This window comes from Cavia porcellus, unplaced genomic scaffold (assembly GCF_034190915.1).
Source record: "Cavia porcellus strain 051 isolate PalLab524CR breed Dunkin Hartley unplaced genomic scaffold, mCavPor4.1 scaffold_11, whole genome shotgun sequence".
Lineage (NCBI taxonomy): Eukaryota > Metazoa > Chordata > Mammalia > Rodentia > Caviidae > Cavia > Cavia porcellus.
In genome coordinates this window covers 54,374,775-54,400,987 of record NW_026947494.1, presented here as the reverse complement: position 1 = coordinate 54,400,987, position 26,213 = coordinate 54,374,775, and the positions used below count along the sequence as shown (strand labels likewise).

General features: G+C 37.1%; 1 protein-coding gene and 1 pseudogene across 2 annotated transcripts in view; one reads left to right on the top strand and one right to left on the bottom strand.

The window, feature by feature from the left end:
• Nln (neurolysin) overlaps positions 1–26,213 on the bottom strand; it is a 96,579-nt gene that overhangs the window by 61,356 nt on the left and 9,010 nt on the right. The window lies entirely within an intron of this gene.
• Positions 10,435–11,043, top strand: LOC111754791 (dnaJ homolog subfamily B member 6-like; annotated as a pseudogene).

Below are 26,213 nucleotides of genomic sequence, written 5' to 3'. Positions count from 1 at the left end.
TGAATTTATTTGTGGAAAATAGTCTCTGGCATAGAAATTACAATATCATAAAAGAAAAACAAGAAACACATTCTTAGAAGTAATGTTAGTTCTTCACTCCTTTAACACATTCAAATAATACTGATGCTTTGTATATGTGTGCATGTCTCTTTCTCCTTTATTCTCCCTTCTCTCTGTACCCCACCCATTTTTGAGCTTATAAATAAAAATATCATATTTATTAGCTAACATATACATAGTGTTCTCAGGCACTATTCAAAACGCTTTCCATGTAGAAACTCATTCAGTCCTTCAACAACTGAGTTACATACTGTAGACATTATCATTTTACTAAAGAGAAAAATAAGACATAGAGAACTAACTTGCTCAAGGTCACATTACATAGGAGACGCTAAGATTAAAAACCAGGCAATACAGATCTAGAACTCACTCTTAATTACTATGCTAAACTTTATTTTTCTCATCTTACAGGGTCCAGAAACAACCTTATAAAGTAGGCAGGGCATTATTCTCTTTTAACTCATTATGTGCAAAAGGCTAAATAACTTGTTTAAGGAAGAAATTTTCCCAATAAACATTTATGCACACATAATATATGTAGTTACTGTGACAGGCACTGAAGATAAGTGCTGTGGACAGGGTTTTGTGAAAGGTTTTAGTAGGACAGAGATGTGATAAGTTTGCATTTTAGAGAAATCATAGAAAGGTTTGTGAAAGAGGATCATTTTAGAGAGAAGCTGCTATTACAGTATTGATAATGGATTATCATGGTAGGAAATAGGGAAACTGGAGTGATTTAAAAGATACTCAGATGGTACAGTCAATATGACTCCGTACTGAATGGATATAAGGGGGCAGAGGTGAGAATGAGAAAGTTAAGCATAATGTCCAGGTTTCTATCTTGGAGCTAGTTGGAAGGATGTTGGTACCAATTAGTGCTATTGGGGCTACAGAAGAAAGAGAAGGGTTTTGGGGGAAAACGACACAATGAATTTTGGATATGCCACATGTGAAGGAAAATTCACTATATTAAGACACATAAGTTTAAATGTCATATGGTATATCTCATTTGACTGAGGCAAAGTACAAAGAGAATAATAAAGGATAGACAGAAGGGGACAAAGGATGGATCTCTCACAGTAGGGAAGTGGGCCCAGGGAACAACTGCAAGGGGCAAGGGACTAAATACAATAGAGGTATGCTACGTACAAGAACCTAATAATCTCAGTTAATGTAAACATACGTCATAGCATGAGACAAGATTAATAACATCAATAAGAATGAAAAATGGAACAGGGGAATTGAAGGAGGGGGGAGGGAGAGAGAGGGGAAGGGAACTGACAAAAAGAAACAAGTGATGGTATGTGCATGTAACCACTCCTCAAGGTATCTGTAAACTGAATGAACTCTAAAGGTACTAAAATACTCTTAAAAATACTTTCAAAAAGACAGTTACTCAAAATTAAAACAACAAAAAATTTTTCCAGTGTAAAACAAGATTGGAAAAAGAGTCATAAAGATGCAGAAGGCTTCTGAATTTAGATTACTTACATGTGTCTTTAAAGTCATGTTTCAGGTTAAAGAAACAAAATCAAGAAGATGCATATTAGGTGCAGTTCATGCAAGGAGGTCATGAAGAAGGTCTTAGTCTTAGAAAAGATTTAGGAATACATACTGTAGTTTTAAGTTTGAATACATAAGGAATCTTTTACAATTCTACTTAAAACAAAAATTTCAAAAGAAGATACAGAGTGAGCAAATTTCCTATGGAAGCAAAAAGAAATGGAATATAACACATGGGCAGAGCAATTTGTTTTAGATAGAAAGAGAAATTGAAGACACAGTAAAATAACACAGTACAATGGGCTAAGTAACAGTAAAAATGTGAGATGTTTGAACTTAAGAACTCAAAGTTTAAGCAGTATGAAAAGACGCAGGGAATTTTCCTGAAAGTAGATGGCCGGTAAAAACAAGGTGAAGAGTGCAAACTGAGTCTAGCTTGGATAAAGAGGGTCTACATGCACACTAGGTCTGCAGGTTGGTGGTCTGTCTGGGAGTTGAAGGAAGACTGGATCAAAAGCCAAAATCTTGAAGAATGAAGGGACCAACCAGGAGGTTGAGAGGACAATATGCATAGGGTATAGAATGGGAAAATCACAGCTACAGAGTCAAAGATGCTTTGTCCTTGTGGCGCTGAGGACTGAACTCAGGGCTTGTGTAAACCCTACCCCTAATCCCTGACAAAAGATGCTTTTATCAGTGGTGGAAGTGTTGATCTAGGAATATTACTGCAGGTCGGGGTGGAGGTAGGGGAACCAAGACGCGATGTTTCCTTCTTACTTTGTGGTATCAGGTGTGGAAGAAAGAAAGTAGAGGGAAGATTTTCTTCAGAGGAGAGTGGATATTAGTAAAAGTCAACAGCAGAAAGAAGATTATGAAGCAGAATAATAAAAGGTTTTCTTTATCACAGGAAATGGCTTCTGAAATTCTAACAGGTCTAGAACAACAAATGGTTAGATAAGTATTGGCTGTCTAGTTACCCATCTTTTTTCTTATCAATTACATATATGAAATCATTTTTCTCCCAGTGCACATGCACTCCCACACCCCCACAGTCCACATTCTCTGAAGGTGGCTGCCTCCAACTCTGGAATCCTTGCTTGGAACACACGAAGAGAAAGAAGTCTGATTTCTACTCACTACAACTAATTTGTGTCCTTGATAGCAGCTGGCAGCCATCTATGAGAAAGTGGAATCTGATTTATAATGAAATAAACACTGTGAATGGTAGAAGAAAGGAAGGAAACTAAATATTTAATGACATCACTGAACCTTTAGATCAACTAATTCTGTAGTCCAGAGCCAGACCTTCCAGTTGTGAGTCAATAAATACCCTCCATTGTTTAAATCAGTTTCAAAGTAAGGTTATATTTTGGCTTCATATAGAATCACAACTGATGAATAAAAGCTAATAATAGATTAAGAATAGAGAGAAGTATAGAGAATTAAGCATAGAGAAAAAAGAAACCTATTCTGGTGGCCAGAGTATAAAACAGATGGAGGAGCTTATGTTCTGGATGCTGATCAGAAATACGAAGTTCAGTATGTGAAATTTGCCAAAAAGTTTCAGTAACTGTTCCTGTAACCTTAGGGACACACAGAACCAAGGGGTCCAAAAAAAGGTACCCATGACCATGATTAATTGTGCCACAAAGGAAGATCTATCATAAACCAAAAGGCTGGCCCTGGGATAACTGACTGTCATGAACAGTAAGTAGAAGGATAATATTTAAATCACAGGACTTCTACTCTTTTCACCACTCCGCTTAGAACGAACTAATGACTACAAACAGGTATGCATTACTGCTACATAACTTTTAAATAAAATTACCTTTTAAGCATTTCACTGATGAGATGCTGTCCAGTGGTTTTCACTAAATTTCTTAACATTTACCAAAAAGTTGAGCGAGTGGCCACAGTATTCCTGAGTTTACCTTAGTTAAACTGAGAAAATTATTCATTCTTTGGTTGGCCAAACAAATACACCTTTCTTTGGTGTTCACTGCAACTAATGAAAAGCCACCCTTTCTGTATTGTAGTATTCTTCTATGAACACAGAAGGGCCAAAAAGGAAGGAAGGAAAATTAGAAATGATGATGTCATGGGTCAACAGAACACATTTTATTTTCTTTTGTTACTTTTTGGGATTTCATCTTTATTTCAAGATTTACAGTTTTTGTTACAAAAGGAAAGGAGATTCTCTAAACTTCAACCACAACATTTTACCTATTATTTTCTTCTCTCTCTTGTCTCTGCATTTTCTCTTCCATCTTCATTTCCTTTTTCCCTATGTTACATTTTCAATTGCTAGTGTATTGACCTCTTCTCCTTCATCAGCCTCTGGGAAACAGTGCACCTACAGCTCATATTGAGAATCTAGAGAAGACTTTCACTGACTTTTTTGTAAGTGAGAACCACTAAAGTTGAAAGAAGGCAACACAGCACAATCACTTTCTCTATAGGAGATACTATGTGCAATTGTTTGAAAATGAAAACCCAGATGAACCAGAGATCCTTACTGCTAATTAAACACTAACTTTTTCTCCAAAAAATTTGAAGTTCTTTATTACTTTTGTTTCAAGCACACTTTCTTTATTGGCACCTTTAAGTATTTTTGAAGATAAAACTGAAATTTATACCTAAGAAATAATAGAGGATATGATAAAAGAGTTGGCAGGAAAGTACATTTGTGAGGGCTATAATCTCTGTGTCCAAAGAACTAATGAATTGCTTAGGCCAGACTCTGACCAGGTTGCAGAATTTCATTTGGACAAATGAGTATGCCATAGTTATTCTAAGTTAATTACTATCTTGAAACTTTTACAAAACATTCTGGAATGTATTTTCAAAAATGTTCCAACTTACTGGGTTTTCTTTTGAAGCCCAGTTTCAAGGCCTGTTCTTCCTCTCATGCAGGTATCTTTGGCTGTTGTAGTTCACCCAGATTTGAACTTCTATCATTTTTTTATGCTGTTCATTTGAGACACTGAAATTACTATCTTCCATATGTTTAATTAGTTTGCCTTGCGTTGTAAATGAGACTGGGATTTTCTCAGGCACAATCGTTACGGCACATTCCACCCCAACACGTTCTACCCTGCTGAGCTGATCATGAATGTTCACTATACACATGAAACAGCTGTGATGAAACACTAAAGCAACACCATCTTCCTTCATCATCACAAACATTCATACAAGGAAATGTATTTTATCAAAGGCAGACTACTCTGAAAGTTCATTATGTATAATGCCATGACTTCCATATCTCTGCAATTTATCTATTTTCCATCCCTTTTCTATACTAGAGTGCTGTGTTGTACTATACGTTTTATACGATACTTCCTGAAATTCTCCCCAATTCTTACAAATACTTGGCAAACATTTCCAGTATTTGCTTTGGAAAAAAGTGCTTTTTGCAGACTACCACTAAGATCTGACAATCAACCACCCACTATCCTGTCTAGAATTTCTGTATATGTTTACTTTATTTCTCTGGTCTATTCATCAGGAACATTCTCCTCTAATCTTAATTTCTGTTGTCGACAAAGCTGTTTTTTCCATCTTGAGCTTTAGCTCAAGTGCAGCATTCAGACTTCCTTTATCAGAGAACAGAGGACTCCTTTACTTTATCCCCCAGGAGGGAAGTCCAGTCACTTCGCTGCAGCTTACGTAGGCACTTAGCCTATTTCCTCCTGGAAGCCATCAGCCAAGTAGCTCCTTATCCACGATAGTCATATGTGGTTACTTAAATTTAAATGAAGAATGAAGTTGATGCCCTGAATTGTATAAGAACATTTCAAATATTCCACAGCTACTGTGCTAAGTGGCTACCATATTAGACAACACACAGAAAACACTTCCACCCTCTACAGACACTTTCAATGTGTAGTCCCAACTCAATGACCTTATTTCTGAAACTATAGCTGACAGTGAATATATGCCAAGCAGCTCTGCCTGTGCTATCCTAAAGGTGCCCCTTTTCCCTTCCAATTGCAAACCTGGTTGCTAAGTACCTTATGTGGAAAGCAAAAGGGAAGAATACAAGAGGATGAGAGAAGGCATCTGCTGAGTTGTCCTATGTGTCAGGCAGTATCCTTACAACACTGAGACTGAGGCTGAGTATTGAAAAGCGCCATTCTCAAAAGCCTGGTGATAACATAATTAAAATATAAAAACAGATTGTCCTCCTATGAGATTGTTTAAATTTCATGTCCTTAATTTTGCAAATGAGACAATCTAATTTTTTAACTGTCCCTACCATGGTGGATCAAGCTAGAAAACTTACCTAAAACTTCCTGGTAGTTCTCCACTTCCTTCCACATAACAAACACGTGAACTTTCTGTTTTCTCTCTGGTCTGAATAGCCTTTCATGCCACACATCCTGTCCGAACCCAATGTATAGCACTGCCAGCCAGTGAACCTCTCCCCCACGGTCCGTTTCCTCTTCCATTCAAACTTCCCTCCATTCTCAACCTTATCCCAGAGCACTGCATCTTCTGCTTTGCCTTAATTAAAACGTGGTGTCGTAGTTTGTTTTGTCTGAGACAGGGTTCACTATGTAGTACAGGCTGGTGTTGAACTCATGGCAATCCTCCTGCCTCTGTCTTCCAAGCACTGGGATTACAGGTGTGCACCGACACATGTTGTTATAGTTTGGATCTTAAATGTCTCCAAAGTCCCATGTGTTATGGGCCTAGACTCCAGCCACAGCACTATTAGGAGGTGGCAGACTCTTTAGGACCGGGAACCTAGTTGTAATAGTGACAAACCTATGGCACATGTGGTGTAGTGGGATGTTTGCTATCACCACCAGCTCTAAAAGGTTCACCATCACTGGCCAAGTGGAAACAAGTTAAGTCATTGGGAGCATCTTCAGAAGAGATACTGGAAATCTAGCCCTCTGCTGTGTCTTTTGCTTCCCAGCTGCCATGATGTAAGAACACCTCTTGCCAATTACTCCGACCAAGGCACAAAGCAAAAAGGTCACGTAACCACAGATATTGTTAGAACCCCGAACCTAACAAGGTTTGTGGACCTAAAAAACTGTGCCCAAAAAGAAAAAAGTCTTTAGCATATCTTATTTTATATATATATCTCCAATATACAAATTGTTCCAAGAATTTAGCACTCATAGGGCATTATATAGAGCCCTGCTCTGCAACAGGAGAAATGATACAGCCTTGTTATAACAGCATGCATTAGATACTCAAGTGTCCTGAATGTTGTTCACAACTTCTCTTCTGAATGCACTGCTGCTGTGAGGCATCAAGTTCAGGACAGTGCTCAACAGTAAGTGTGCCCTCCAGTATTACTAACTATAGTCCCCAAGAAACATCTATTACTTGAGTCACTATTCTCTCAACAATGGATGATTCTATTTAAGGAGCTTTTGATTTGGTTTGGAATTAAACTTTCTGATGAACAGACTGTTTATCAGTAAACACAGACTTACATCTTTAGTCAGAATTGTTACTTTTACTATTTGTCGATGCAAAGTGAAGAATTAGTATCTGGATAGGTTATTTTAGTTGAATTTCACAGTTAATAGGAAGTGTAATGTTTATCCATCCTCCTCTTATTTTTATTAGTTTTAAACAGACATGTGTAACCCTACTTAGTCATTAGCATTTACACTTAGCAAATTTCCCATTTACTGCCATTGCTTTCTTGTTTATCATTAATTCTTACACATTATTTCACTAAAAGTGGCCTGGCAAAAGTCATTATTCTTTTTTTCTAATTCTTTAATTTTTAAATTTTTATTTATTTATTTAGAGACAGCGTCTCATTATGCAGTTCAGGCTGGCCTTGAACTCACTTTGTTGTGCAGGCTGGTCTCGAACCTGCAGTGATTCTTGTGCTTTGGGCTTCCGGAATACTGGGATTACAGGAGTGCACCACCACCTCACCCAGCTAAAATTTTTCCTTATTGTTAACCCCAGCACGGTGGTACACACCTGTAATCCTAACACTCTGGGAGACTGAGGTACAATGATTCTAAATTCAAGTTCCAACTGGACAATTGAGCAAGACCCTGTTTCTGAATAAAAATAAAAGGACTAGGGCTTTAACTCAGTGTGGAGCCCTGCATTTAATTCCCAGTACTGCATATTATCTTATTGCTATTTTTGTGGTGCTGGAGATCAAATCCAAGGCCATACACATGCTGGAGGACAGCACTCCACCACTAAAGCTGTATCCCTAGCTCCTTCATATGTCTATCAACATTTCTTCTCAGTCTCTTTTGCTGACTTCTTTTCCTGTATTAAGTAATAAAAATTATGTCGTTCATGATTCTGCACTTGGTGGTCTCTTCATTTTACTTATTTATCCTCAGAGATGCCTTCTGCTCCCACAGTGTCAATCACCACCTGTAATCATCTACAGTCTCCACCCAGATCTCTAACTGGAGTTGCAGATCCACAGATATCTCAAATGCAACACATTCAGCCTAATCTTCTTCAAAAACTTCCAGTCTCAATTTTCTACTCTCTACCAAGGTATCTAAGCTAGAAGTTCGTTACACATACGACTGGTGTTATTATCACCAACCTTAATAGTTTTAAAGAGGACATTAAAGAGTTTACATGCATTTTCTTACTTAACCTTCCCAATCAGATAAATGTGTTTTTCACTGGTTTTACTGGGCACAGTTAAATAAGAAACTCATTGAAGGTCACACAGCAGGTGTGACATTGGGATTCAAGTTCAGTCCTGAGTCTGCAATCCACTTTTTAAAACTAAATTGTAAACATACAAAGGCAAACATCCAACTTCTCACTACTGGCAACTCCCTCATCTTCCACCTTACTTTTCAATGGAGAAAGCAAGGTAAACAAAAGCATATATACTTACTGTATATCGCTTGCCTGATATGTTATTTACACTAGTCCTGGATAGAATTCGGCAGGTGTTGAGGAGGAATGCCCCAATTTAGCTCCCATTCAGCTCAGACAAACAGGCTATGTAGGCTTGGGCAGCTTTCAATCACACATAGCCAAAGACTACAACAACTCAAGTTAGGTGTGGTGGAGCATGTCTAATCTCAGCACACTGGAAGGCTGAGGCAGAAAAAGTACAAGTTTTAGTTGAGTCTGGACAACTTAGCATCTTATCAAGACCCTGCCACAAAATAAAAAATTAAAAAAGGGCTGCAGATGTTGCTGAGTGTAAAAGCTTTCGTTTTAACCCCAGTACCATCAAACAAACAAACAAACATTGACAACCTCATACTGGGACTACTTTGCATCAAGGGCTCATTCTTTTTTTCAGAACCCTTTAATTAATTGTTCTTAGGTAATCAATAAAAACTTGAAAAGATATATTCCCAGGAAACAGTAAACTTTTTCATAAAGTACTTAAGCAAAGGTCTTATACTTCTTATTGATAAAGATTTAGTGGAGGCATTTTGAGAATACTTTCTATGCAGTAAAGAGTACTGGTTCTTTATTCCTGTGTGATTCCTCACATAAGAGATACTGACTTCCTATATTGACTTGGAATTATACATATAATGCAGACTAACAAAATCAAAAAGCTCTCTACTAAAGGATTGGAGTGAGTTTCACAGGAGTGAAATTATTCAGAAATGCACTATTTCTTCAATTAATACTGAGGTTACAAAATAATAAAAGTTATTGGCCTTTCAGAGCTTATACACTTGTGAAAAGGAAACAGACATAGTGAATTAAAATATCAGGTAATAAAGTCTACACAAAGTAATAGGAATGTAGAAGACATGGAGGAAAAACTCGGCCTTGGAGAATCTAAGAAAGACTTCAACAAGGACAAGACTTCCAAGCTGACGGAGTCCTTCAGCACAGCTCTATGAGTATATAGGTATGTGGACTTAATGGTATGTACATGGGTGGAAAGTAGGGCTGACACAGGTTAGATGATGGCTGTGTAAAATTTTCATAATGAAGCTGATGATGAAAACTAAAAACCTTTAATTAGACTGGACATTCCTGATACATGATGGATTAATACAATGGATAGCTTGGGCCTTAAGGACAGTAGAGAATATTGATGTCTGCTACATTTTGGAAAAAAATTCTGAGGTCATTCTTTTCAATTTTCCATCACATTCTATACATACACACATGTACACCAAACCTTAGAACCTGGTTCTCTTTCATATTCTTTGTAAAATAATTTGCATGGTTATTGGCTGTTAGTAACAGCTAAAAAGATTTATCTATTAGATCATCATACTTTCACTTCAACCAACATTTGTGGAAGGTCTTCTATATGACAGGAAATGTTATATCAGCTACTTCTAACTGAAAATTCCTTCAGATCAATGTTTCAGGATCTATATGTTAGTTGGTTACTTGTTCACACATGTAAGAGATATAAAAAAAATGTTAAAAATTTTGAAAATATCCTTTCATTGAAAATTGTTTTGGCCCTTTATCTATAAGGAAAACAAATTGTTTATATAGAAATTAAGCCTCTATATAATGCTTAGTACTCAGAAAATATTTGTTGAGTGAACTGTAGTCTGTGTGAATACTGAACTTTATTATTGCCCAAGCCAGACATACCCTGTTTGGAGATATACCAGCAAGGATGACTGATATATCTTCCCATAGGTCAGGGAGGAAGGGCTGCAGACATTTTCCTTGTAATTTATCTACTATATAAGCTCCTGGGAAATAGGGCCAGCGTCTCAGTTATTTTTGCATTTCCCGGTGAACTCAGATAGAAGAATGTATTTAGCATACAGCACAAGTACTGTAAGTGTTGAATCAGTGAATATAGAAAAGAGATGGAGGAAGTGCCATGCGCACCATGCTGGAGCTGCAAAGACACAGCTGCACACCTCCCACCTTTGTCCACATCCTAGATTTGTTCCAATGACCTGTTAAAACATGGTGCCTTATATGAAGTTCCAGGGGGAGCAGAGATATGCCTCAGCTGAGGACATCAAGAAGACATATTAGAAACTGGCATTAAAGTGGCCTCTAGATAAAAGTCCTGAGAATAAAAAAGCAGAGTGAAAATTCAAACATCTGAGTGAGGCATGTGAGCTGCTATCAGCTGCTTAAAAACAAGACATCTCTGACAAATATGGTAAAGAATGGTGGGGAAGGCAAAAGACACGCTGACAGTTCATTTGAGTTTGGCTTCACATTCCAGAATCCAGGTGTTGTCTTCAGGAATACTTTGGTGGAAGGGACTTTGTTTTCATCTGATTTCTTCAAAGACCCACTCAAAGATTTGGGGGGAATCAAAGTGGTCCCTCTATGAAGCAGAAGCTATGGTGCAGGTTCCTTTTTCTCCACCTTCAGTGGCTTTTCAGGTGGACTTTGTTTGCTGTATGATCTATGATTTACTTCATTTGGGTCTTCAGGCCATTGGGGGCCCTCAGTTTACTTTTGTTCACAACATTTGGTGCAGGTGAGATGGGCAATTTTGAATCTGTATCAAGTTCTACTAAAATCATTAATGGCAGAAAAATCGCAGGGAACAGTCAATAAGGAGTAGAAGTTAAAGAGAGTTAACCACAAATGGTAACAAGCAGCTGCTACGCTTGAATGAGTAATTCAATGCAGGCATTTAACAGAAATGTTAAACTGTAACAAATACCATTTGAGGATTAATAGGAAAAAAAATTTTTTAAGCCAGTCTTGTACAAATGCAGGCTGGTCTTGAATTTGCAGTGATCCTTCTACCTTAGCCAATCAGGTGCTAGGATTATAGGCATGTGCCACCCTGCATGGCAGGAACATTTTTTGATTTCAAATGAACTTAATTTTCTGTATAACTAATTGTACCTACAGCATTTATAAACAGCTCATTGGAGCCCCTCTTCGTGACAGACTTTTCAGGTCACCATCAGGACTACACAGAGGGTCATTTTTTTGTCCTTAAAATTGGAATTTGCTTTGTATTAAACATGATCCAAGGGAAGCCTGGACTCTGAGTAGCACTAGGCCAAGACTGTACTCTTAACAACAGCAGGGATCTGCTTGCCATTGTGCCTGAAACGTGAGCCAAGTAGTACAGCCTGCTGTGAAGCTAACATGGCCAGGAGTCATCCACAGAGGTAATTTTCCATTTTTTTTCGGTGTTTAGTAATGAAAGATATTAATGTATCAATGCTAACACATTTCTGGTTTAATCTACATTTTAAGGATGGTTTTCTGTTGTGCATAAAAGGTGGCAACTTAGCCAAGTTTTGACAATTGTTAAATATGTAATATTAAGCTTAGATTTTAAAAAGCTGGTAAACTGGGTCTTTGTTATTTGCTTTTAAAAAATGCCCACTCATGATGGCACACACCTATAATTCCAGCCCTGGGAGGGTTGAGGCATGAGTTCAAGGCCAGCCTGGGTTCCATAGTGAGACTCTGTCTCACACATAAATTTAAAAAGTGAAGAAAATAAATGTGAATGTGTTTGGTACATTCTTTCCAGTTTAAGAGCTGCAGTCTTCTTGTGCTTGTACATTTCAAGCTTGGGCTTCTAGTGACTCTTCATTAGTGCGCCATATTTATCACTTAGGTGGGTGCTGAGTGCTATATGTAGAATACGCGAAGACTTTCTTATTTATAAATAATGGTTAGCAATTTTTAGGATGATAACATTTCTATGATGGAGAAAAGAAATAGTTTTACAAATTTTCCTTCTTAAAAGTATAGTTGTAATTTTGTTGAATGTATTTGATGTAAGATCACTTAAGGTAATATGGATGGCAAAAGTCACAGAATGATTAAAATAAAGCTGCTTCTTTTGTTAAAAAAAAATGAAAAACTTACATTTGTCTGTCCTAAATATGTGAATGCAGCTCAAGACTTGAAGCAAATCAAGCAAAAGATGAAGCAGTCAAAGAAAGGTGCTCAAACAATAGTATAAAGAAAATTAAATGAGGAACACATTGTGAGGATATTCTGAACCATAGATATAATCTACAGATCATGTAGTACATGCAGCAAGCAAAGTATTACGATTCTGCTGTTCCTGCTTCCACCTGCTGGTACAGAAAAGTAATTTCTTAAGTTGGGCAAAATTGTTTACTAACACTAGACAAAAATACAAAATCTTTATGCTTTAAAACTTCTCCCTCCAAAGTAACATAGTACATTTCTACAGATGGCTATTTACACAAAATGTACATCATAAATTTAGCTGTGCAAATTTAGAGTACAGAGAAGAATTACCCTATACTTGGAAATATGTTAGCCTTTATTCTAAGTAGACTCTATGTCTAATAAGATAAGAAATCTGATCAATTTCCTTCCATTGCAGTCCCTTTCTTTTTGTATTAACAAAAGCAGTGCGTAAACTTGATGACTAGAATAACCACTGCAATGTTAATAGTACAATCTTGGTCTCCATACAAACTCACCGACTATAAAGCCGGCAAAGAGGAACAGCACTTGTAAGATTAAAGACTAATGACCTGGGAAGATAACACTTCTCTGGAAATACATAGGAACTTTTTTCTCTCTTCTTCTTTTTTCCTCCATAATTGGTATGTTTTTGATTTTTCACTACTTTTTCTTTTGGTAGAAGTTCGAGTTTTATTATTTTCTAGCCCTTCCTCCATCATCACTTTGTTTTAATTGTTTGAATAGGCTCACACTTTATTCTCTCTCCCCATCTTTTCTCACCTTTCTTCAATCAGTCCCCTTAGTATTTTTTCTTATTTTCTCTTCCTGTAGCTTAATCTCTACTCCCATTATTATCCTTTTTGTAGATGGTCATCTTTAGGTGGTTGCCTCCCACTTATTTCCCTTTACTCCTTAACAAGACTTTCTAATAAACTTTACCACGTTCTTTACATCTACCATTGCTTCATGCTTCATAACCTATTTGTTTGTTTTATACTACCACAACCATACCATTTACCTGGATGAATCTACAGGTAGTTAACTTTATCTTACTATGGCTGAATACTGCATTGCTGTGAAAGGAAGCAAAATTGCTCTATCAAGTGTATATTCTGCGTTGTCATGAATCTTGCTGTAAACTATAAATCTTGTACCAAGGAGTAAAGGCAACAAAGTATTAGCTATTACAGTTTGTCATGTTCCAGTTTGTGTTTCATAATATAGTCATTACTGATTATACTAAATTAGCCAAGATCATGAAGCTGTTGTGATCAGTTGCTCCTCCTTGTATCCCAATACCTGGATTATCTGAGGCCAGTACGAAACAACTGAGTGCAACCTTTTATCCTAATAAACAGAACAAGTAGGATGCTAGGACAGACTCAAAGGCCAAAAGCCATCTATGCCTAGAAAACAGCTCTGAAAAGTATTACTACCTACAGAGATTTTGATACTACTAATAAAACTATCTACCATGAGCAGTTTACAAGCTTCAATGAGAATAGACCTAAAAGACAGGAAAAAAGAAAAAGAAAGAAAGAAAGCAAAGACAGACTGATAAAAAGAAAATGAGAAAACTCAAAAGCAAAATGTAATCCGAAACACCCAAACAACCCAAAGCAAGCCCTGAGTGCACTGAGTTGGAAGAAATCAAAAGCCTCCCAGCTGAATTTTATGAAATGGTAGCAGCAGAAGTAACAAAGCAAATGAGTAAATTCTCAGACAAAAACAAAACAATACTATTAATTACGCTGATAACTACGAGATGATGATCATAATGAAGGAAATGGTCAGTGAATCTAGAATAGATACAGATAAAAATAGAGGAGCTTAGGGAAACCATGAATGCCCAACATAAGAAAGAAGTGTATGGTATAAAACAGATACAAAGGGATATTCAGGAGATTAAAAATTCTATTGAAAGTAAACAAGGCACAATTAACCAATGTCAAGATAGAGTATAAGATCTAGGAGACAGGGTTGTGGTTGGTGATCATTGAATGAAAGACTACGTTAAAAAAGCAAGCGACCATGAAAAATCAATCCAACAGCTGCCACATGATACAAAGAAGAAAAATATAAGATTAATTAAAATCAATAAGAAATCAGAAGAAGATAACACACAGGGCATAAAAAGACCATTCCCAGAAGTAATAGTAGAAAAGTTTCCAAGTATGGGAAAAGAATTTGACAAATACATAAGTGTGGCATACAGGACTCCAAATTGGAAAGATCAGAAAAAAAACCATACCAAAGCATGTATTAGTCAAGATTCCAGAAATTTAACATGAACTCAACTATTTCCCCTGAGCATCACTTGGGCAACAAGTTTGTTTATGTACTGACTATTCTGAGTACTACTCTAGCAGGTATCATTTCAATGTATTGATTCTCATACTGAATACATTTGATAAAATTGGTGTTTTTTCATTTCCTGTTATCTTATAAAACTTAATGGGAAAATATGCAATTTTTTTGAGTCATGCTGTACTCAAATAATGGGACTGGTTAAGAGCTTTAGAGAAATGAAGAAATCACCTATAAAGGAAAACCCATCGAAATCACAGTAGACATCTCAACACAAATCCTTAAGTCGAGGAAAACATCAAGTATTTCAAGCCCTAAAGGAAAACAACCTCAGTCGGTGGGAAGGGTCATCTAGCCAGCGCACTTCAGAAGAATTTCAACCAACAAAGAAAGAAACTGGGGCCTCCTGGAAGAAGCAAAAAAGATGGGAAGAGGAAGCAACAACAAAAAGTCCCCACATCCCAACCTTGAGAACATGGACCCAGGATAGGTAAATACAAAGGAGAATGAGAACAGCAAACATGCAATATCAGACACAGCACCAGTGGACATAAACAGATATATTCGGGACCTCATAGACGAGTTCAAAAGTGAAACATTTAGCCAAATAAAGCATGATATAAGAAGATTAATAAAAGAGATACTAAGCAACCCTCAAGCAGACACAGACAGAAGAAGGAAGGAATGCAAACAAAGGAGAGAACCATTTGATGAAGAATATAAAAAAATATAGAATACATGAAGCAGATTCAAAGAGATCGCCAGGAAATTAAAAACTCTATGGAAAGATGGCAAATCAGCTTGAAAGAAATGAAGGATAGATGATCCAAACTGGAGGACAATTTTGCAAAGTGGGAATATGCAAGGGAAAACTTTTTAAAAATAACAAGGAAACAAGCAGTAACAATACAAAGGCTAGAAGACAACAAAAGGATCTATAACTTGAGAATAAAGAATGTGAATGAAGAAGCTGGGGTACAAACAAAGGAACCACAAAGGTTATTCACAAAAATAATTAAGGAAAACTTCTCAAACATAAGAAAAGGAAATGATATTCTGATATATGAGGCATATAGAACTCCAGCCACCTACAACCAAAACAGAGCTACACCCAGGCATATAATAATCAAGATCCCAGAAATTCAATTTAAGAACAGAATATTAAAAGCTGTTAGAGACAAGAAACAGATCACCTATAAAGGAAGGCCCATCAGAATAACGGCTCAACACAAACCATCAAGTCAAGAAGAGCCTGGAGCAAAATACTCCAAGCCCTGCAAGAAAATAACCTCCATCTCAGAATGATATACCCTGATAAACTGTCTCTAGAAATTAATGGAGAAACAAGATGCTTCCAAGACAAAGAAGAACTTGGGAAATTCACAACCACCAATTCAACTCTACAGAGAATACTGCAGGGCATTCTAGAGAGAGAGAAAAGTACTACGATTCCAGGAACAGTGGCAGAGAGGCCTCAATGAATGGAGCAGAAAACAGAATGAAGAAGATAAGCAGACAACTGATGGCAAAAAAAAGAGCATAACAGAAATAAAGCAGAGAAGATTTTATTCAAAACTGATACGATTGATACTATCACGTCTGAGAGTATAGGCAACTACACTGAAGATGACAAGACTCTACAATACACATTCTGGTTTGATAACTGCCGGTTTTTGAAGTTTTATACTATATACAAAGTTGGGTTTTTATTAATACATTATGTACTGATATATTCAATTATATTATGTCTGATGATATAACCATTTCTCTTGGAGATAACAAGAGACAACACAGGAATTATGGTAGAACTCCTTGTGCAATGGTCTTATATGTTTATTTCATTTCATGTGTTTATATGAATATGTTTTGTTTTGTCTTGCTTTGTTTTGTTTCTCCCTCTAATATAAAAAGGATAGAAATACATGTTAAGACTCATGCATATGTAGAATCTATAAACAGTTTATGAGATCTGATCTTATGACACATGATGAAATGAACAGATACTTTGAAGAAAAAGAGACACTAAAATACCCACTGCTGATCCTGGAGTGTCATAATGTGAAACCCAGCAATAGTATTATTCTTTGTTCAGAGTGATATCACCCTGCTTTGGTTTATTCAATCTCCACATAATTGGAGATATGGATTACTGCATGTTACTGCACGTATGTTTAAGTGTTTAGGGTTGATAATCATATTTCTAAGTTTTTGTTGGATAGCTGAACAGAACTGGTTGCAGTCTCACTGTTTGAATCCCTACTTTATATGTTCCACTTGAGTATCTTGAATAAGTGTTTTTAAGTAGGCAATCTGTAATCATCAACTAGTGATTTCTTACTGTTTTTCTTTGAAATTATGTATTATTTCTACCCGTTTTCTGTTTTATTTAGTCTTTCATTAAATTAAATTAAAAAAAAAACCAGACACTACAGTACTCAGTGCTGATCACAGAGTATCATGATGTGAAATCCGGGAATACTATTATTCTTTGTTCAGAATGATTTTAACCTGCTTTAGTTTGTTTAATGTAAACATAAATGAAGATATGGATAACTGCATGTATGTTTAAGTGTATAAGATTCACAACCATGTTACTAAGTTTTTGTGTGACAGTTGAACACAACGGTTTGGTGTCTTGCTGTTTGAATTCCCACTTTATATGTTCCATTTTTGTATCTCGAACAACTATTTATAAAACGACAATATGTAAACATCAACTAGTGATTTCTTACTATTGATTTTTTTCTCTGAATGCATTATTTCTACCTATTTTCTGTTTTGTTTAGTCTTTCTTTAAATAAAAATTAAAAAAAATAAAGATATTCTGGTACAACAGGAAAAAAAAAAAAAAGAAAACAACCTCCAACCCAGACTGATGTACTCGAAAAAATTATCTTTTAAAACTGATGGAGAAATATGATACTTTCTTGACAAAGAACAGATGAAGAAATTAATGCTCACCAAACCAGCACTCCAAAATGTTCTGAAGGATAGCATAAAAAAACACAACCAAGAGAATAATTCCAAATATTTCAATAGAATGAATTCACATGCCAAGGCAACCAATTATGTAGAAGGGAAAAATGTTCAACATCATTGATCATTCAAGAAATGTCAACTAAAACAACACTGAGACTCAATCTCACTACATACACAAAGAATAGCTATCATCCAGAAATCAACCAAGGGCAAATGCTGGTGAAGCAGTGGAGAAAAGGAACCCTTCTCTACCACTGGCAATGGTATAAACCGGTACAACCACTATGAAATCTCTATGAAGAAAGCACTGTGAAGAGCCCTCAAAAAACTAAAACTAGAGGTTCTATTTGACCCAGTTATTCTCCTCCTAAGTATCTTTATTAAAGGATTAAAAATACCATACCACATTCTGGTCCTTACTTTGAGTTTCCCTTCCTGGATCCAATGAAGATCCCTCAGCTTGCTGGCACAGAGCCTTCATCCTACTGGCACAGACTTTCTTTTTTTTTTTTTTTTTTTTTTAATTTAAAAAAAAAAAATTTTTTTTTTTGGTGTTTTTTCGTTTTTATCGGTACCAGGGATCGAACTCACGACTGCCTGCTTGCAAGGCAGGCGCTTATGCCGCTGAGCTAAATCCCCAGCCCGGCACAGACTTTCTAGCTTCCATACTGACCTAGGGGTCTTCCCCATGCAGATCCTTGATACAGACCTGCACGAGACATTGTCCCAGACCCCAGGCCTCCAACTGGATTCATGGAGGATACTGCCATGGGATCTAGGTCTTCAGCTGAAGTTGGGTAGCACATTGCAGTGGGGTCTAGGCCCTTAGCTGGATTCTCTGGGACTCTAGTGTGTGCACAGATCTCCCACACTCTTTTGTATTTGACTCTTCAGGTGAATACTATAAAACAATCCTCTAAATTATGTGTCCTATATTAAATTGTTTTTCCTGCAAACCCCAACTGCAACACCCAATAATATGTACATCCATGTCGACAGCTGCAAAATTTATGACATTTAAATTTTGGAAACAGCCCATATGCCCATCAATGGATGAATGGATAAAGCAAATGTGGTGTTTATATACAATGGAATACTATTTTTCCATAAAGAAGTATAAACTTTACACATTGTTAGGTAAAGGATGCACCTTGCGAATATAATTTTAAGTGAAATAAATACATTTTTTAAAATATCACATTGTTTCTCTTCAAAGGGTAAGTAAGGTACAAAGTGGAAGATAGATATTGGGAAGTTGGAACAAAATGTTCAAATGTCAAAGTTACCAGAGGAGGAGAGTGAGGGAAGGGAAGGAAAGGAAAAGCGATTTTAAAAAAGAATGAAGGACAGTAATGGAAATAAAGCTTTTGTGAGTGGGGAGGAGAGGAAGGGTTGGAGCAAGGGCCAGGAATTAGGAACAAAATACGTAATACATATTACATACAGGCACAAATTCCCCGTGAAATGGAAATCAGTATGGAGATTCCTCAAAAAAGTGAAACTAGAGGTTCCATTTGACCCAGTTATTCCCCTTCTTGGTATCATCCCAAAAGAACTTAAGGTTTACCACAGCTACATATGCATATCCATGTTTACAGCAGCACAATTTTTTAAAATTTTATTTTAGAGAATAAAACTAAGCACAATAAAACAGAATAAAGCCAATCAAAACAAGACAGTGTGACACAGGATTTCAAAACAAGATAATAGGAAAGAAACAAGGGTTACTATAATGTGTCTTGTTGTCTTCAAAATAGCTTCCCATACCTTTAGAGGCAGTAAAATCAAACAAAACAGAAACAAAGTAAAACCAATAAAAACAAAATAATGAACATAATGTAGGACTTCAAAACAAGATAATGGTAAATCCCAAATGGCTACCATAATATATCTTTGTTATCTTTGAAACAGCTGCCCATGCCATTGGATGCAACAAAATCAAACAAGATAGAATAAAACTCAACCAAACAAAACAATGAAAATGATACAGGACTTCAAAACAAAATAGTAAGGAATTAACAAAGGCCACCACCTTCAAAAAGACACAACCCCATATATGCTATATTGCATATTGCTATGAGACCACCTGCTTTAGGCCTCCAAAGTCAGTGAAACACTACACACTACAAGCATTAAGTTGAATTTCACCCCATTAGCTATCATCACAGCCTGTGTTTCTTCTGATCAGCTGGTTGTTTCCTGGGGGCACGGGAGGAACACTGGCTCTTCTTGTCTTCCTGGCTGCATGCTGGAAGGGGCTGGTTTCTGGCTTTCCTCCAGTCAGCCTGCGCATGGCCCCAACCACAGGAGGTCTTAGCTTCTTGTTGGTGCTAAGCACAGACTGCCTGGGAGGAGAACAAGTCAACAAGAAGCTAAGACCTCCTATGAGTTTGCACTGTACGTGGGGGAGGGCAGAACCGGACGCCAGCCCGCTCCTCTGAGTTAGACTATTCACAGACAGTAGGGGAGGAGAACAGGAACCAGCACAATTTGTAATAAGAAAATCTTGGAAACAGCTCAGATGCCCATCAACAGATGAATGGGTAAAGATATGATTTTTATATACAATGGAGTACTACTCTGACACAAACAAGGATAAATTTGAAACATTTTTAGGTAAATGGATGCACCTTGAGACCATACTTTCAAGAGAAATCTGACACACGAGTTCAAATGTCACACTGTTTCTCTTCTGTGAGAAACCGAAAGCACATGAAGATCAAAATGAGTAAAAGACATTATGAAATAGGAAGAAACTGTTCCAATGGGAAAGGGAAGGGAGAAAAAAAGAATGAAAATGTGTTACACACATGTAACTATATCTCATGTGACTGTAATCAATATGTATTGCATAAATGTTTTATAAAACAAAATTTTAAAAAAATTTCCATGAACGTGATTATGTATGGCAAACACGTATCAATAAAACTTAATTTTAAAAATGGTAGTAAGACTCATAAAAGAACATAATGGATATCAGACATATTCAAAAGGTGAGGCTATGGTGGTTTCCCTCACATGGGCCGGCCACCCTGTATCCTCCAGTGACCTATATGCTGTTTTTCTATTAGTTGGCCCAAGCTTACTCTGCAGAGACTGTTTCTCCCTCATGTTCACTTTTATTTTTTTACGTAAACTTTGTCATTGCTGTTTGCTCATTTTGTTAGAGGCAGTCTCAGTGCACACTGGCCTTGAACTCAGACATCCACCTGCCTCAGCCTCCCAAGTGCTGAGATTACAGATTGTGCCTTCACGCTCAGCACAATTCTTTTTTCTTTTCTTTCTTTTTTTTTGGTAATGGGGATTGAACTCATGTTCTTATGTTTGCCAGGCAGGTGCTATACTACTAAGCTATATCCCCAGCTGCTTTCAATTCTTTGTTTTAGATGAGGAGAACTTGTAAAGGAACTCAGACTGAAGCTGAGAACACACTATCAGGTTTCTTGGGTTTCAAACTTGCACACATAGATCTTGGAAGTTTTTTCAGCTTCTGTAACCATTTATGTGTGTCTGATGTCATCAAGATTATTTCCTGGACAAATGTTAAATCATGGTTTCAAGTTCCAAAAGTTTATGCATCATTTGGTAACAGTAAGAAATGCACTAAATCTACTCATTACTTTAGGTCAAGCTAAAAAAGTGCAGTTTGTAGTCAAATTAAAAGAAATTTGTAGGTCTTTTATTTTGCTCAGGTCTTACCTTTTTTTTTTCTTTTTTGAGACAAGTCTCACTATGCAATTCAGGCCTGCCTTAAACTCATCATGTAGCCCAGATTGGCCCTGAACTCCAGGTGATCTTTTGCCTCACCTTCCCAAATGCTGGGATTATAGGTGTGCACCACCATGCCGTCAGCCAACTTTTTATTTATTTATTTATTTGGTACTGGGATCCAACTCATAACCTTGCAACTTGCCAGGGAAGTGATGAGGTTACTCAGCCAAATCCCAGGCCCTATTTTATTCTTAGGCACTTGTCGTGCCCATAGCTAGAGGAGATGTTCAAAATGAAGTAACTATTATCTTTCATATTTTAAAAATATGTTCCCTTGTCTGAGACATATTTCATCATGGATTGTACCTGTAATACACAAAAAATGTTATTTTTTGTTTAGTACTTTTGTGCCTTGAATCTGATTTTGTTGAAATCCTATTTTACTCCTGCTGTGTGTTTGTCTGATAAAACTTTGCGCTCCTTTGGAAGCAATTTCATTTTAATTTAGATAGTTCTTTTGTAGTTATTAAGAGATTGGATTTTATTTTTAACCATGTCCCGAAGATATTTATCTTTTAATAGGAAAGTTTAAACAATTTATTGTCATAATAGTTTGCTTGGGATTCTGTCATTTTTAGTTAGTATTTCTCCCTGTACTTTCCATTCTTTGCTTTATATACATCCTCTTTCCATGAAGACTTCACATGTTTGTTTTCAAGAAATGTCATTCAGCTAGGTGTAATTATCAAATCCAGGATAAAAATGGCATTCATAACTTCCAATACATTATGAAAATTTTCCTTCCATTCATAGTTTTATCAATATGGCCTATGATTTTAAATTTAAATTATATATTAAAAATTTTACATATATCTTAAAAATAAAAGGTAAAACTGGAAGGACACTTTAAAAGATGGACATCACAGAGTATCTAATTTGTGTGACAGGTGGATAGTGGTGCTACTGACAAAAGAGCAAATTCACCACCGGACAATCATAAACATGAGAGAAAGCAAGAGTAGGTTTTGGGACGTACTAGCAAATTTCAGACATGAGTATTTCTGAGTGCCTGTGAGATATGCCACGCTATAGAAGTGTGATGAATGGCAACAGGCAACTGGAACCTGGACACACATACACACACACACACACACACAGAGGATTCAGATGTGAGATCCTGTGACTGGACTGTCACCTCAGATAACGTACAGGCAGCAGCAGAAAGTCTGGGAAACAAAGGAAAGGCAAAAAAAGGATTCCCTGGACTGAGGGAAGGTTTTAGTCAGAGACACGTAGGGGAGAGATTTGAGCATAAATATAAGCTAAAGAAAAAGAGAAAGAAAAGAGATTATATACAGAAACTGAGCCAGACACTGCAGAAAACCAGCACTAGAGAACCAGGTCCTTCCTAGGAAGGGAAAGCTTAGAAGAAACTTAAAGAATGTCCATTCCATCCTCTGTACCCCTTCCCAAAAAAGTTCAGAGAGGAACGTTAGAAATTTATTGCTCTGAAAGTCAAAAGAGAAGATGGGGCCAACGTCCCAAAACTTAGTTTAATGGAGACCAGTAAAGTTAGGACTAGAAAGTGTCCACTGGATGTGGCGACTGATACCCAAAACTCAGTGTCATTTTATCACTGATCCTCGTTCTTCAACAACCACATTAACTCACTAATTTCTACTGAACTTGGAAACAAGGTTCTAAGTTTCTTCCTAATTTGTTTAACATAAATGTAAGACTTTATATTTAGCTCTATTCAGAATCACCTTGTGAGACTGGTGTTCTAACAAGTAGAGATGCTCTAGAATTTTAATTTTTCACCTTTACCTGAAGTCACGTGAAACCTTTAGTAGGTCATCTATAACTTTCTCTTAGCCACAGAGAAAGTATTTGTGACCTTTTTCTTTGGGGAGGGCTGTATGTGCACATGTGTGGAACTGACCTAAAGTTCTCACAGAGGATAAGAACATGACCTAGCAGTGAGCTACACCTTCAGGGCCCATGAGTGATTCTCACGTGTTGATAGTCTTCTAGTTATTTTTTATTACTTTTGAGCACTTTTCCCTTGGGCATACAACTTACTCAATGTACTGTTTTTTTTAAATTTTTTTTCAATGTACTGTTTTTAAGTTCTGGTAAACAAGGGATTGGAGAATATCCTTCTTTTGATGTACAAGTCCTTCAAGGTCCAGTTGCACATATAATTATGTCCTTGTCCCTCTTTTTAGTCAAGAAGGAAGCTCTTTCCCCAAACGCCCCCATCAATTCATCTACCACACGCTATGAACTTTATCACCTTCTATCTAATATTCTCATTACTTAAATGTGTGCCTTATCATCCTTACTTTACTGTATTGCCTTGGTCTTTTAACCAACAAAATAAGAATTAGCACTGTGAAGTTGACTTTTGCATTTAGTAAGCATTCTTTAGGCTGTTATCATTACTCAGTCTTCCCTGTATGATAAATCCACAGCGTGAATTTATCTCACAAAGAGTGCTAAGAAAAGCACTGTTCCTAAAATTTCTAACAACATGCTTTTTCTTGCTCTCATTGCCAGCAAATTCACAGTAAAACTCTGGACAATTAGACTTGCTTCAAATATTGCTTCAACTTTTTTGCTTAATGCTCTTTTCCTTTTACATTATTTTATTAATCTTCATGTAGATTTTCAGGTGTTATGGTTTAGGTGTGAAGTGTCCTCTGAAGTCCCCAGTGTTTGAAGGCGGCTGGAGGACGGGGCTCTGCACTCATCCAGGGGTCACCACGTTGAGCTCAGTGGGGGAATGTGGTGTTAGGTGGTGAAGGCCTGACGGCAGGCATCTCTAGGCTTGTGCCTCTGCAGGTTCCATCTCCCTCCCGCCTTCTTTCCTCACTCTTGGCTGCCATGCAGTGAGTGGTTACCCTCTGCCAGGCCTCTTACCACGCTGCCTCTGCTTTTAAACCTGCTGACCATGGACTGAAACTGAGAGCCAAATAAACCCCTTCTTACTTACCTATCTTGCTGAGACAAAATACCTAAAAATGAAGTTAAAGAGGAAAGGTTTATTTGACTTGCAGTTTATAGCTTTCACGTCAGAGTTGGCGGCCTCCAAGGCAGGGAGGGTGGCATGGCAAAGTGACACTGAGCAGGAGAAATAGTCCACAACAAGGAGGCAGCGAGAGCAAACAAGGACCATAGCCATTTCTTTCTGCTCCTTTTAGATACTCCATCTAGGCTACTGGGATTAGGGTGATGCCAAACCAATCGGTGGCCTGATATAATAATTATACACCCTTACTCCCAGCGTCACACATTGTAGATCCAGTCACCTCTGAAGAAGTCCCACTTGTAACCCCAAGAGGCTTTGGGAGGACATCTAAACACAGGCCATAATACCTCTCTTTCAAACTGTGTGTTACGCATTATGTTCTGATGACAGGAAAGCTAATACATTAGAGCAACCACAAGTACACTCTGGTAAAGAGAACAGAACAGAATACATTTTAGCTGGGTGTGGTAGTAGACGCCTATAACCTTAGCACTTGGGAGGTTGAGGCAAGAGGCTTTCTGTGAGTTCAAGGCCAGCCTGGGCTACATAAATAAGTTCAAGGCGAGTCTGAACTACAAAGGCCTGTCTCAGAAAACCAAAACAACTACAGAAATAATTTTTTAACAAGCAAATATGATCTAAGCTTTCTTTACCATTTATTCTTGTGATATGTATCACAGATCCTTGCATACAGTAACTGCACTAAGTTAATGTCTATGACATAAGTGAATGAAATTTTGTATATATAGTTTTCAATCAGGTACATCCCACTAACCACTTCTTCCATAACTGCAATTTTTCAATGTCATAACAAATTTAGTGAACAGTGATAAGCCATACTGAGTGATCGGGTTCTGTATGACATCCCAATAGAGGTTTTCATGTTTTTTACTTCCCTTCAACTACTGCTGTGCTGTTAGGAGGAACAATACTCTACCCCAGGGTGCTAGATTTAAGAGGCATCATACGCTTCCCAAGACATGAATTTATAATCACACTTATTTTGGATTCGATACTTTTTCAACTAGGTAGGGAAAGCTGCTTGGCATTCTTTTTAAACCTGACCAACAAGCACGTCTTCCCTGCTCAGTTATATGTATTTTTCCAGTTTCAAGTAGCTCCTGGAGCCGTGAAAGTCCACAGAGTTTGGCTTCTCCTTCCTGGGCTGACTTTAGACAGACCCATGAGAAGTTTGCCTGCTTCAATTCCTTCAGATCCAGGCCAACATATTTGGAAGAGCTTTGCTTCCAGAATTCATTAATATTAATATTCATTAATTAGATTATTACTCTACAGAGCTAACGACTGGGTCGTAAAAAACAAAGCAACCGTTTGAATACCCCAGAGATGACAGAGTTCATACATAGCTTCTTTGCTTCGACCCACCTAGCAAGTACTCTCAACAGCTTCCTACTGAATATTACTCAACTTTGTAATTTTTCTTATCACACAAGTAACTAAGTCTAAATTGCCTTTTTTAACATGCAAGACACAATACTTTCTCCTGGAATTTTATTTAAAGAAATTTGCAACTAGCCATTTCATCTTGGGTTTGAAACATTTCTTTCTTTTTTTTTTTTTTTTGTACCCGGGATTGAACTCATGAACTTGTGGTTGCTAGGCAGGTGCTTATCCTTCTGAGCTAAATTCCCAGCCTGAAACATTTACTTTCTACTGAAAGATACATCAGTATCATCAGTAACAAAAGGCTAAAAGTAGGCTTACACTCTGATTTATATATAAGCAGTGATACATTTTCCTTACTATTACCGATATCTATCATTTA